Below are 14,849 nucleotides of genomic sequence, written 5' to 3'. Positions count from 1 at the left end.
CACTTAGCATCAGGATTCTCAGAGCTGGAAGGCTCAGGGCGACTGGGGAGGACAGTCAGGCTGCTTCAGCTTGCACAACTCCAGGGGGCTCTCTTTACAATGATTACACAGTGAATGGTGCCCCAGAGAGGTACAAAGTGATTCCTAGGACAATAATGAGGCAGCCAGCATGGTCTTTTTAAAATGTAAAAAGACAAACGATTTCTTGTTATCCTCAAAATAAAATCTGAAAATCTCTCTGCATGATTCAGCCCCATTTTCCTCTGCAATCTCTTATCCTGCCATCACTCTGGCTCGCTAAGTTCTAAATACATTCACCTTCTCCTGCTCCCCAAACAGGCCCAGTGGCCTCCTTAGCTCCTGCCTCAGGGCCTTTGCACAAGCTGCCTCTTGTTATTAAATGCTCATCTTACTTTCAGACTCGGGCTCTTTCTGTTTGTTCCTATCTTCCATTCAAACTTGCACCCACAAGGAGCTGGGCCTGTGGAGCCCCATGTCCATTGTATAGACAAAGAACAGATGAGGCAGTGTCCTTTAAGGGGCAGCCTGCTCTGCCCTGAGAAACCTGTCTCAAAGCCTGAAATTCCCAACCATTTTGCTTTCATCTGAGTCAGCGCATTGTGTCTCTGGAAGACTCCTATTAAAACAGAAATACTTATCAAGATCTCATCCCTTAGAAGAGATTTGTTTCTCAGATAAGCTGAGGTGAAAAAGCAAAGAATGGGACTCTAAGGGAGGAAGAACTCCCAAGGGAGAAGTTTGGGGGTCTGAGCTTGGGGGTAGGAGGGTGGAAAAGAGGTGTGGCGCCCACATCGACCTCTGCCAATCTCATTTTGCCTCAGGCTGGCCTCAAACTTGAACCACAGAGAACTGTTCAGATGCCAGCAAACAAACACAAGCAGCAAACAAAGAGCTGTTTGTGTTGGAGATAACCAGTCCCACGGGTGGTTTGGGTGTAGCGGAAAGCAAGTCTTAGGGTTTGGAACAGATGGCATTTAGAAAGCTGAGAGGAGAGAGGACCTTCCCCTACCGCCCCGGGCCCCCTGCCCACTGCCCCTGTGGTGAGGGAACAGTCTGCATCAGAAGCACCTCTCGAGGGTGCTGGATCATACAATCTGAGCCCCCGTTCACTCATCCTGCCATCCTGGAGGGTGGGATGAGGGGACCCAGGGAGCTGGCTGTCTGTAGTGCTTGGACAGCAGAAATGGGCAGAAGATAAGCAAGTTCAGCAAGACTCTGATATTCTAGCTAAAAAGCTCAGAACCGTCCACACCCTGTTCCCTGCAGTCAACGAGAAACACCTATAAGAAACTTAATGGAACAAATAATGTCACCAGCGGAACTAGACCCGAGCACCCCATGGTTTTGTTAGCAAGGTTTGTTCCAGTCATCTGCTGCTGCTCTAGAAAGGGAAATGAAGCTGGGAACTGCCACCAGAGCTTACTTTGAGGGCTGCTGAGTAGGCTTCCAAAGTCCATACAGGTCTACAGCCATGCCACCCTGAACAAGCCCAATCCGGTCTGATTTCTGAAGCTAAGCAGGGTCAGGCCTGGTTAGTACTTGGATGGGAGACCACCTAGGAAGACCACCTAGGTGCTGTAGGCGTAAAAAATAAAAAAATAAAGGATTGTACGTTGACAAGGTCCTTGCAATCTGTGCGATCAACCAAGGGTTGCCTCACCTAAAAAAAGAAAAAGAAAGTTCCATACCGTTTTTCCTCCTTGTCTCCCTATTCAAGGCCTGTCACCTGGCACTTTGCACAGGTGCCCTCATGTCACCACTGACGATCGGTGTCTGACATTGCTCCCTCAACTCATCCTCAAGCTCCTTGAAGGCAGTACTGAGTGCACAGCAGGAGACTCTGATAAAAGCCTGGAGTTGGGTGGAACCTGAGTCACCATCACTGAACACTTCCCTTACATCATAGATGAAGAAACTGAGGCCCAGAGAGGGAAAGGGGCTTGCACAAGGGAGAGCTGCGTAGGGCCGAGGTATGCACTGAATGAAGAAACGAGGAATATGGTGCTCCCCGTGGCGTGTTCACATTGGTAGGCATGGAAGGCATAACTGCAGCTGATGAATCTGAGGTGTCCCTCAACTTCTGGATAAATTGCATTTTAAGAAATCAGATCCTATTTTAGCCGATTGGGGGTATTGTGGTTAAAGAAATTCTATAGGATATCGTTCCTTAAAAGTCAATGATCAGTCAGGATTCTTTGGTTGTAAGCAAGAGAAACTGACTCAGCTTATTTAGCAGAAAGGAAATTTACTGGAATAAAATTATAGAAGGAAATTTGCTTGTAGAACAGAAGAATTGAGACACCAGGACAGGAAAGGGCTGTAAACTGGGTGGCTTTGGGGATCCAGGTAGGAGGAACCCATCAAAAGAGGCACCAGGGACCACAGGTATGGCCAGCTTCAATATCTTGTGCTTGCTTCAAGACAGAAAATCCCCAGTTAGAAAGGCCCAGCTTGGGTCATGTGCCCAACTCTTGGCCAGAGCTGGGCAGGTTACCAAGATCACAGACAAGGGCGAGACAGGCAATTTGCGAAAGGAAATCACGGTGCTTTTACCAGAAGTGGCAGGGGATGTGAGCGACACTACCACACCTGCTTGCCACACTTTAGTTTATTGGTTTAGAACAGGGATCGGCAAACTGCCACAGCCTATTTGTGCAAATCAAGTTTTATTGGAATACTATAAATTAAGCTGGTACAAGCGGTTTTTAATAAATAGTCTTACTTCACACCGATGGCTATTATCAAAACAGAACAGATAATAACAAGTGTTGGTAAGGATAAGGCGAGAAACTGGAACCCTTGTGCACTGTTGGTGAAAATGTAAAATAGTGCAGCCACTATAAAAAACAGTACAGTGCTTCCTCAAAAAATTAAAATTAGAATTACCGTATGATCCAACAATTCCATCTCTGGGTATGTACCCCAAAGAATTAAAAGCAGGGTCTCAAAGAGATATTTGTATACCCCGATTCACAGCAGCACTATTCATAATAGCCAAAAGGTAGAAGCAACCCAAATGTCCACTGGTGAATGAATGAAGAAAATGTGCTATTATACTACAACGGAAATATTATTCAGCCTTAAAAAAGGAAATTACGACACATGCTACAATATGGATGGACATGAAATATGCTGTGCTCAGTGAAATAAGCCAGTCGCAAAAGGACAGACGCTGTATGATTCCATTTACACGAGGTCCCTAGAGAAGTTACATGGACAAAGTAAAAGGTGGTTGCCAGGGGCTGGAGGTGGGGTGTGTGTGGCAAAGGGAAGTTGTTGTCTAATGGGTGTAGAGTTTCAGTTCCGCAAGATGAAAGAGACTGGCTGCACAACAACGCAAATATACTTAACACTACTAAACTGTACACTCAAAAATGATTAAAATGGTAAATTTTATGTTATATATATTTTATCACAATCTTAAAAAATTGTATTAAGTCTTTAAAGTTATTATGTGACTTAGTGAATCACGGATGCTCCCCAGGGGTGAGGATTTTTGTCTGTTTCGTGCATTGCTGTATTCCTCATCCCTAGAACGGGGCCTGGCATGGAGCGGGTGCTTGGTGCATGTTTAGGGAGTGAGTGAACCCTAGCCACTTTGCAATAATGTTTTAGTCACACTCCTTTAAGGGTAAGAGTGACATCGCAACCACTGTTTGAAGGTCAAGCCAAACCCCAGAGAGTCCTTATGGGGCTTACCCTTTCACTTACTTTGTGCCAACAGATGAATTGGCACCGCTGGCACCACAGCCAAAGGGAACCAACCATGCGTAGGCTGTGACAACCCAGAACCTACCCAGTACCAGACCTCACCAGCATTCTTACAGGTAACTTAAATAAACAGTCATGTCTCAAAGCACTCCTAGTGATTTGCTCGGTCAGACGTGAATATATCAAGTGATACCTGAAATTAGGACAAAATGAAACAAATAACTACATCCAAGTGGATACTACTTCTCATTTCTGTTACAGTAACTACTCTGTCCTGGCCATATTGGGTTCTGTTTCTTCTCTAACATGCTCGATTTTGAAGGGGGAGGGGGGCTGTAATTTGCCTTTAACCTTTCTTCTACATTCTTACACAATAGTGGGAGCTCCTCAAATGAAAGCATTTTAGAGAAAGACGAGCTCTTACGTTAACTTTCTCAGTGGAAAATTTGAAACATATGCAAAAAGATTCAAGATGGCATAATGAACCCCCCATACTCATCCCCCAGCTTCAGTAATTATCAATGCACATCCAATTTTGTTCCATCTCTGCTCATACCACTCCCCCTTCCATCTTTTTGATAGTTTATGTAAACTTTTAATTGGAGCAAAATACACATACCAAAAAACATACAAATCATAAACGTACGACTCAATGAGTTTTCACAAATCGAACACATCTGTGTAACCACTACCCAGTTCAAGAAACAGAACGTTCATTACCAGCTCAACAGAAGCCCCCTCATGTCTCTTGGAAAAATTCTTATTGATTTCTAGTCCAATATTTCCATTTTGCAGAGGAAAAAACTGAAGCCCAACAAGGAAAATGACTGTCCCAAGATGACAAAGTTCGAGGCATTGCTGCCACTTTGTAGACTTGGGAGTATATGACTCCTGCACAGAACACAGCCCTCTGGGTTACAGCCACAGCACCTATGGGGCAGAACACTCAGAGCACCTAACTCTCCACTTGGAGGATGTTGGAGTCAGGGCATGGGTGCACTTGCCCTTGTGGGGCCTGTTCCTACACCCTGGCTGTTTCCAGAGTTCTGTATTGATTTCTCCTCTCCTCCTCTTGTTAAGCCAAGAAGTTTATCAACAAGGTTGTGCCAGAACGGCCCTCAGCGATCTGATTATCTTAAGGTTTGCTTAAAATAAATAAATAAATAGAAGACCACAAAACTTTATTCTTAAAATTCCCTAAATTAGTAGGTTGTAATTGAAAAAAAAAAAAAATCTAAGGATAGAGATACATACAAAGCAAGCATACACTATTCCCTTGCCTGGATAGGGGTACAGGAGGCTGCATGGTAGATGGGCTTTACATGTGCATAATTTCTTTTAATAGCGAGAACAGAGAGCTGCCTCCTTTCCTTCCCTCCTCCTTGGCTTTCTCTCAAAGCCGTTGTCCTACTGCCAAAGGCTGGATGAGAAGGAGATGGGAAGAGGGTAGAGGGATTACCCCTGGACGCGCACCACTAACGCCCAGGCTTCTCATTCTGGTTTGGTGTAGTGCCTTTCTGTGTGATAGGAACACAGAGAGACGGGAGTATGTCCAGCACTAAGGTCTCTATAAACAGGATCGAGTAGTAGAAACATAGACGGTTAGAGTGAGACGCAACCCGAGTGTGGATTAAACCCGACTCCCAGGGCAGTGCTCTCTGTGCTCTTCCACTTCGAGTTCCCAGGATAACTCCAATTTTTCTATTCTGTCCCATTTATTCCCCCAACATACATGCGTGCTCATTGTGCTACGGGTGTCAATTCTGGATTTGTGAAACAAGGTCAAGAGCCGGCCATTGAAGAGCCAAGTAGGCTAGGAAAATCCTAGCCAGTAATGGTCAGAACCAATTAGGTTGCAAGTGACAGAAACCGAGATCAAATGAGCTTAAGCAAAAAAGAGAATTCATTGGCTCATGTAACCAACAAACGGGGACTTCAGGAATGGCTGGATCAAGGGCTCTCTTCTTGCCACCTCTCAGCTCTGGCCTCTCTCTTTGGCTGCTGCTGAGCTTCCTCTGCACGGACAGGTGCAGCGGGCTGAATAACAGCTCCCAAAGGTGTCCGTGTCCTAATATGCGACTATGTTCCATGATAAAAGTGATTTCGCATACGGGATTAAGTTAACATTTTTGAGATGGGGAGAATGCCATGGATCATCCCAGCCAGTTCAGTATAATCACAAGGGTCCTTATAGGAGTGGCAGGAGGAGCAGAGTAGGAGAAGGAGATATGATGACAGAAGCAGAGGTGAGAGAGAGAAGGAGAAAGAGAGCACGCGTGAGCGCACATGCTTTGAAGACGCACCCTGCTGGCCTTGAAGACGGAAGGAGGAGCCGTGAGCCAAGAAGTGGAGACGGCCTGAGAAGCTGGAAAAGTGAAGGACATGTGTTCTCCCCTAGAAGTTCCTGAAGGAATGTGACCCAGCTGACACCTGGATTTTAGGACTTCTGATATCCAGAACTATAAGATAACAAATTTATGTTCCTTAAAACCATTAAATTTGTGGGAATTTGTTACCACAGCAATAGGAAACTAAAACAATAGGCTTACATCCCCAGGTTCATAGCTTCTTAGTAGTAATCCCGTAGTCCGTGAGGGCAGAGGAAGTTTCTCTCTTCCAAAGTCCCCACAGAACCTCCAGAGGAAGATTCTCTGTGGCCACATTCAGGTCACTGGACTGTCTGTTGTGGTACCAATCACTGGTGCCAGAACAGGGGAGTAAGAAAGCTGGCCCAGCCTGGGTTATGTGCCTGTGGTGGTGATTTGGGTGGGGACACTGCAATCAATGGGCCCCTCGGAGTCGCTTGGACTGGAAAGAGGAAGGTCTGATAGAAGATGAAAAAATAACACATCTACCCTACAGTAGGGATTATTTGGAGAGTGATGTGAGGAGCCAGATGAGCAGATGCTGATGATAGGGGGAGGTGGGTGATAGGGGGTGAGGAAAAGCTGATAGAATTGCCTGAAAGGTTCTGGGTCCTCGAGAACCACATGGGAATTTTTGTTGCTATATTGCAAAGTTGCCAAGTTGCCAGTGCCAGTGTGGATATTGCTGGAGGAGAAGGTGTGTGTGCGTGTGCGTGTGCGTGTGCGTGTGCTTGTGCATGTGCATGGGTGTGAAGGGGTATGCAAAGGAGGTAGCAGAGAGCAGTGGTTAAGCTCTGAAAAGTCTGTGTTTCTCTGCCACTTACTAGTTGAGTAACTTCGGGTAAAATTCTTCATTTCTTCCAAGGCTTAGACTCCTCATCTGTAAAATGGGGACAATAGCTATCCCTACCTCATGGGACCATTGTGAAGAGTAAATGAGATCGGGCATATATGTGCTTAGCATAGTGTCCAGCACACTGTAAATGCCACATTAGTGGCAGCCATTATCATTATTTTAGTCAAGGAGAAACACCTTCAATGCACGAAAGATTTTGAGGGGAGCACTTGCTTTGTGTGGTCCTGGAAGACAAAACCAGGGCCACAGGGTGGAAGCCATAGATCAACACAAGAACTTTCTCTGAATCGTTAGAAGAAGGGCCAAGCTGCGTGGAAAGGTACTGAGAGCCATCACTGATCTACTCAGGTAGAGAGTGGACGGCCCTTGGAGTGGGTGCCATGCAGGGGATATACATTAAGTTGGAGGATGGAGTGGCGGCCTTTCAAGTTCTCTCCTTGCTCAAAGAGCCAGTGCTCTCACCCCTCAGGGGAGCCTACCCCATGTGAGCTGGGCAACTGTGGTTTCAGAAACTCTCCAGGCTCCATCAAGTCCACACACATTTGGGTTCTGACATGCCTGGCCTCGGATTCCTTCCAGGCTTTATGCGTGCAGCCCCAGAGCCAGACTCCGTCCCTAACTTGTTCAGGTGGAGTTTAGGGGGCGGAGGAATTGGTTTGTGCTCAGTAACTACACCCCAGGATTTCCAAATAGAAGGCTTGGGAAAGTAGCTTGATCTTGGGGTAAGACCTTGACACCCCGCTGGAGAGCTGAAAATATCAGCAGTTGTCTACTTCTAAGTACTTGATACTCTTTGAAGTTCTGGTGTCAACTAGAATTTGGGCCAAATGCATAGCGAGAAAGCCAAATAAACGTGGTTTACACATAAAAAGTTTTGTTTTTCTTATATATATAAAAAAGTTTGAACACAGGCAAGTTCTGGTTGATGTGACAGTGCCATGCAATGATCAGGGACCCAGAATCCTTCTTTTTCTCTTTAGGGCACCATTTCCCCAAAGAGTATTTAGTCAGATAAATTTGGGACACACTCCATACTATAACCCTCTTTAGAAATTCTCACATTAATCCCAGCATGCTCAGGACCCGCACTGTTTCCCTGGCACTTTTATGGATAATTTTTTTAAAGTACTTGCTTTTTCTTATTTGCTATATTAAAAAAGAAAAAGTACAAACAAAGCAAAAAAAAAAAGAAAGAAAAGAAAAAAGAAGAAGAAGAAAGAAGAAGGCAAAAGAAAATGTCCTTATCTTTTCACCCAGGAGAACTCTTATTAAGAAACCGGTATGTTTTTCCAGACCCGATATGAATAAGGCCTTTAATCCTTCCTCTCCCAACCCCCACCTCCCACTCGGTGCCCCTTTCCACTGCCCTCTCCACTCGGGCATGCCCAGACCAGAAAGGACAGAAAGTGCTGCTGTGAGGAACACTTAACCTCTCCTCATCTCTGACCTGGGGGGAACAGGACATCTAAGCCTTTGCCTCTAGCGAGCCAGGTAGAGTAGGTGGGTGAAAGGTCCCATGGGGCCCACGCCTCATCCTCAGTAATGTCCACTGGCCCACCCTGTCCCAAAGAACAAGAGCTCAAATTCTAGAGACAAAACCTACTACCATGAAAAATCCACACGCTCCCACACTCCTGAGAGAATTAGTTACTGCAGGTTCAATCTGCTTCTAATTTAAGTGTGGAAAATAGAGAAATGACGAGCAAAAAGCAAAGGCATCTGTAAATTCCATTACGCTGATGTTGGCGCCAATTTGATAGGTACGAGCTGTTAGAAGAGGAGGGAATCCCCACTTACTGTACATCTATGGAAACTGAGGCTCGGGGTCAGGGAGTGACTTGCTCAGCATTATTTAGATGCCTCTTGGTGGCAGGGGCAGGATTAGAGGCGATGTGTTATGAATTTCAGAGCAGCTCAGTAAAGGTTTTTAATATATAATGTGATGTTTCTAATTATGTAAGAAATATATAACATTTGAAAATGTAGAAAAGTCTGAGGAGCCATATCTGGTGAATTTGCCTGCTAGATTTCCTGCTCTAAGACTCTTCTAGGTCCAGATGGAGCTCTCTTCTCTGCCTTTGGGTGCCACACCTGGCCCTTCCTTTCATCTAGCAGCCTGGGCAGGGCAGGGCAGGGCAGGGCAAGGCGGGGCTGGACTCTGTTCCTCAGCAGGGTGTTAGCGACTCCCAGAAGACAGTCAGCAAAATACCCAGGCCATGAGCCTTCCCTGCTCATTCCTTCTGATCGCTCCATGGAAAGTTAGGAAGTTGAGGTGGGTCTAGTTCAAGGACTAGATGTTATGTATACCACTCAGCCTGACTTCGAGGGTGTCCAGAACGATAAACCATCTGTGCATTGAAATTTCACAGTTAGTGCTTCATTGCTTTAACTTAAGCTTTGGCCAAATTCCACAGGTAGCCATCTCCACCTCTCTAGACTTCATCGGAAGATCGAGGTCATTCTGTTTGTGGGAAGGTGAGGTGTCCTGCTTTTCTTTGTTTCACTCTCCAGAATCCCTTTAGTGCTTTGGTAAGTAGACATCTGAGTTGTGCTCTGGGGCCACCCCTTATAGGTCTTATTGTGATCTCGAGGTAGGTCAGAGTGAGAATCTCTGAAAGCAGATACATTTAAGTTGTTTTACAAAATAGCACGAAAATAGTGGTGAACCTAATGTTTACTGAGCTGTTTTGGGGGGCCAGGCATTCTGCTAATTGCTTTAAATGCTCACAATAACCCTGTGAGGTATGTATTTTTTTCTCCTTGGTGTATTCCTGCAGTAAACCTGGCTATAGAGGTTAGATTATACACAGCTGGAAACAAGAGTAGAGATGGGGTCAGTGATGCAAATCTAGGTCTGGCTCTGGGAGGAGGAGGTCACCGTTGCTTCTGGGGACTGCCTGTCCACCAGCTCCTACACCTTCTCTCTTCCCATCTCTGGCATTGGGTAAAGGCCTTGGCTCCATCCCTCCTGCAGCCCCAAAGCCCCACTACCTGCTCAGACTGCTGCAAGGTGAGGCTTGGAATAGCCCTCGGAGATGACCCACTCCAATCTCTGTCCTCACTTGTTATATGGCTGAAGAGACTGAGATCAGAGGCAGGGCTGCTGGGTTGTGCAACTCTGGGGCATCATTTCATTGTATTCCATGTGAATGTTACTTCCTGGAGTTGTGAAATGCAAGGCCTGTGAGAGACAGGCAAGGACTAGCCCAAGTTACATGGTCACTAGGAGAGCCAGCACTTGAACCCAGAGCCAAGGCAGCCCCGTTGGTATGCTTTGGGGAATGGGGAGGGTAAATCTTGCTGGATGGGCACCTGGGAGGCTTAGTGTCCACTCCAGCCACTCCTTAGGGAGAGGACTTACTTGCAGGAGGAAGGAAGCGTCCTATATCTGGCCCCGGAGCACAGTGGGAGGCAGAGGTGCCTGTGTGCAGCTGCTCGGCCTGCCTGGGAACCTTTCTGACCCCAGTCACAGCAGCTTTTCTGGAAAGCCTAGCAGACAGCGGGAAGAGGTGGGGCCTCCTCCCAGAGCCAGGCCCTGGCCTGCCACCAGTGAGCGCAGGGCACAGCAGGTCACTCCTCCCTTACGAAACTTTCTCTGATGCCCCACTGCCTGCAGGATGGAAGAATCCAGATACCTCTGCCCAACTTTCAAGGCCTGCAATAGCTGGCTTCTACTTTTGCAGCTGCATCTTAGGCCACAGCCCTTTTTGTGCTCCATTGACCTCAGACCACTTACAACTATTGCCTAGCACCTTGAACTTTCCTGTATCGGGCCTTTGCTTAGCTTGTCCTCACATCCCCCAAACACTTCCTCCTTTCTTTCTAACCTCTTGTTCTTACCCTGCTGGAATCCTACCGATCCTGAGAGGCTCAGTCCAAAACTACATTCTCTGAGAAGTGTTATCTTAGGATCAGAATGGTCTTTCCTCTGGGATCTAAAAATATTCAGCTGTCCAGCCATCCATCCGTTCATCCATCTATCCACCCACCCAGCTATCCTTTATTCATCCATCCATCCATGCATCACTACCACTGTGTCCTAGGTTTAAGGATTAAGTAATGATAATGCTTGGTTACTGCCCTCAATTAGCTGTTAGTGAGGGAGGCAGACAACTAAGCAAGGAATGTGGTAAGTGCTACCCTAATGGAAGGGAGGTCTGTAAAAGCCTCAGGAGGAGACGGGACAGGTAATTCCCCTTTAATAAGTAAGGGAGACCTAAATGGATTCAGCTCCACACTACACTTGGCATTGTTGGTGACAGGCAAACTGTCTAGCATGTATTGTTTGTCACCAGCAGGGTTGTATGTCCTTAATAATTCCCCATGTTAACATTTTGTTTTATTTATTTTGTAGCATGATTTCTTATGTGGGTCCCACGATAATCCTGCTATTTATAAATGATGACGCTAAGGGTCAGAGAGGTGAAATGACTTGCCCGCACCACCTAGCTAGTAAGAGGAAGAGCTGAGACGAGAACCCAGGTCCCTTGACTTCTAATCTACTGGCCTTTCATCCGTATCTCAGCTGCCTCCATTCGAGCTTCTTTCTTATACCCACGGCCTCCTTTTACCCCGCAATTGCTGAGGGACCCTTCTCCCCACAGGACCTAACATTGCAATGGCTTCTTTCCTCCTACCCCAATCAAAACGGCTGATTCCTGTCCTTTTCCATCCTCATTAGGGGTGGGAGGAGCAGAAAGAAATCACGACAATTCCCAAGGTAAGTGGATCATTAAAAAACTTTACTCTCATGTCCAGTCTCCTTAGAACTCCTTACCGAACCAGTTTAAGCAAGCCCCTCCTCATCTCTAGGCTTCACCGAGGGGTGATCACTGGTCAGCTATTCCTCATTCCCTCTCTTCTTTCCAAAATTTTCAGGCACTCAGCATGCACCAGACACTGTGCCAGGAACCAGGGAGACAGCCAACATGGTGGACATTGTCCATAAATGTGGAAATTGACAGCCAACATGGTGGACATTGTCCATAAATGTGGAAATTATAGTCTTTCACCTCTAGTTTATTGAGGTGGAGTCTCTTCCACTGGGAACTTGGAACTACAGGTCCCAACAGTCATTCCTCCTTTCTAGGGATTCTTTTTCTAGTTGGTCATGCTTTGGCTGTGTGACTTCGGGCAAGGAACCTAACCTCTCTGGACTTCTATTTCCTTATTTACAAAGAGGGAAAAATCATAACTTCCTCCAAAGGGAGTTGGGAGTTTTAAATTAATATATTCATTTAAATGATTCACTTAATAATTTACTTAACTTTTATATATTCATCATTTAAATGAATGAATATATAGAAGAATATATACTATAGTAATTTAGAGCTTGGGTTCTGGAGTCATACAGTGGTAGGTTCAAATCCCAGTTCTGCCACTAACCAGCTCTGTGACTCAGAGAAAATCACGCAATCTTTCCGTAACCCTGTTTTCATGTCAACGACTTGGGGATAGTAATAGTAACCATCTCACAGGGTTATTGAGGAGATTAAAGGAGATGACGCTCGTAAAGAATTTAGCTTAGGGCCTGGCATTCTATAAACCCTCAAGCTTCCTGGCCCTTATCTCCCTGCCTCTCTCACAGGCTCCCACTTGTCCTTTTCTCCTTCTAAATTTTAATTGTATTCTATTGATCATATGAGTAGGTGATTCACACAAAAGCGAATATGAAAAATTCCCCTCCTACAGGACCCCATTCCTTATCACCTCAAGAGGCTCTCCAATTGGCCAGGTGTTAACTCTCTTTCAGAGATGTATGTGTGTGTGTGTGTGTGCGTGTGTGTGTGTGTGTGTGTAAACAAATGTGTTTCCATACTCTCTCCTTTTTTAACAAATGGTAGTTTTCTATAATATATATCATTCTGCATTTTGCTCTTTACTACTTAATATTGTAATATGGAGGCCATTCCATAGCAATATATAAGAAGCTTTCCCATTTATCTTCTGTGGAAAGCTGCACGACCTTCTGTCACGTGGATGCCCCGTAGTTTATCTAACCAGCCGGGTGCTGGCGGACACTTAGGCCATTCCCAATCTTTCCCAGTTAGAAAGAGTGCTGTGGAGAATACGCTGTCCTTCTGAAATCCCTTTCAGCCTCTCTAGGGCATGATCGCCCACACAGAAGGGACACAGAGACTGCAGGACACAGGCAGCACAGCAGACTGTGAGCTACAGAGCAGTCAGAACGGGGTCTGAATCCTGGGTCTGCCGCCTGCTCCTCTGCCGCCCTGGGGCCCCGTCTCTCGTTCTAAGGCTGGTGGGGCCTGAGAATTTGCATTTCTAACAAATTTCCATGTGATGCCGATGCTGCAGGTATGGGGACTGTACTTTGATAAGCACTGCTCTAAGCCATTGAATGGGGAATCCCATAATTCCCATCTCATAGGTTTATTGTGGGGATTAAGGTATGGAGCCCTTTAGTGCTGTGCAAGCACCAGACTAAGAACTTAATACATCTTAGCAATTATCACTATGTCTGCCTCTCACTGTGCAGGGAAAAGCGAACCAGACACAGGGATGATGCATAGCAATCCTCAGAGCTCTGATCCATTCTCTAGAAGTTTAGGAGTATGCTGGAGCTTCTCCCCAAATCTCTAAGCTCTGAGCCTGATATAGCTGGGGAAATCTGCCGAGCTGCCTGGCCATCAAAAATCTTCATTTTTATGTCAGCTGGGAATGGAGAACTGAGGGGATAGAAGCCCAACCCAGAATCCCAGCACCAACCACAGTGATGGATACTTCTGTGGGCACCATCCTGTGCCAGCTTGTTCCTCACCAAAGGGGTTGCACAAGAAGACAGAGAAGGGCCGCATCCCATCCCAGCCCTCACCCCATGGCCATCAAAGAGCCCCTTCCATTCTCAGATCCCTTGTAATTTGCTCTCATTAACCTGCTTTGTTCGGGGGGTGGGGAGAGAGAGGGCAGTGGAGAACCCCAGGCGGCCACTGCAGGCCTGGTCATGCCCCTAACACTCTCTGCTTCCTGCCCTGGGAGGGGAAGCCTGGAGTGAAGGCAATACTTTGCTCCTTCCCACGACACCCTTTCTGCAGAGAGCTGGGGACTCAGGAGAGCTGAGCCATGGTAAAAATATGTGTCTGTGAGTCAGAAGAAGGGCACTTGGCAGAGCACCAAAATCACTGGTTTGGGAGCAGGGGCTAGGCTGGGCTCTAACTTGCCATGTGACCTTGGGTAAGACCTTTTCCCTCTCTGAGCCTCACTGTTCCCTTTTGTAAAATGAGACACACTCAGGTTCTACACCTGGTGCCCTGAGGCAGTGTCCAGTCCCAGAGATAAGAAGTCAGCAGCATTTTCCTTTGGCTCACCTGTGCCCAGCCCCAGAGACATTGAACTTCTAGCCCATGCATTCGGGCCTCCTCTGCAGCCTGGCACCCCAACCTGCTGCCTCCTTCCATCGCAGCCTCCTTCCACCCTCCCCAGTTTGCATTGCGTTCTCTAGGCCTTGCGAGACACACCACCCCGACACCGTACCTGTGGGACCTCAGGAGCAGCACTCACATTCCCCATGTGTGACACGGAAATAACACCATCACCTGCTGAGAGGGTTGTTGCAAGCATTCAATGAGATGATAGCGCAGAGGGCTTAGCTCAGCGCCAGGCACACGGTACACTTAGTAACTGCGAGCCACTCTTGTGACTGTTCAGCTGTGATTCCTTTAAAAGCTAAGCAGACCCAGGGCTCTGTGGGGACAACACCCTAACTCTTGAGACTCTATGTCTGCTTGATTTTCTTTTCTTTTTTCTTTTTTTGATTTTTTCCGTTTTAACATTTTACCATTCTCTTCTCCTCTTTTCTCTATCCCTAACATCTAATTATCTAGAAAAACTGTCCATCTTTTTTTTTTTGTCAGTGAAAAGACACAGTTGAATTTCTT

At 46.4% G+C, this 14,849-nt stretch overlaps 1 protein-coding gene and 1 pseudogene across 2 annotated transcripts in view; one reads left to right on the top strand and one right to left on the bottom strand.

Annotated features, from left to right (window-relative positions):
• Positions 1-14,849, bottom strand: part of SLC36A1 (solute carrier family 36 member 1) — a 245,499-nt gene that overhangs the window by 74,234 nt on the left and 156,416 nt on the right. The window lies entirely within an intron of this gene.
• Positions 1,483-1,605, top strand: LOC112475329 (annotated as a pseudogene).

This window comes from Pteropus alecto, unplaced genomic scaffold (assembly GCF_000325575.1).
Source record: "Pteropus alecto unplaced genomic scaffold, ASM32557v1 scaffold40, whole genome shotgun sequence".
Lineage (NCBI taxonomy): Eukaryota > Metazoa > Chordata > Mammalia > Chiroptera > Pteropodidae > Pteropus > Pteropus alecto.
Note: the sequence above shows the minus strand (reverse complement) of the source record. Positions and strands in the feature narration are given on the sequence as shown.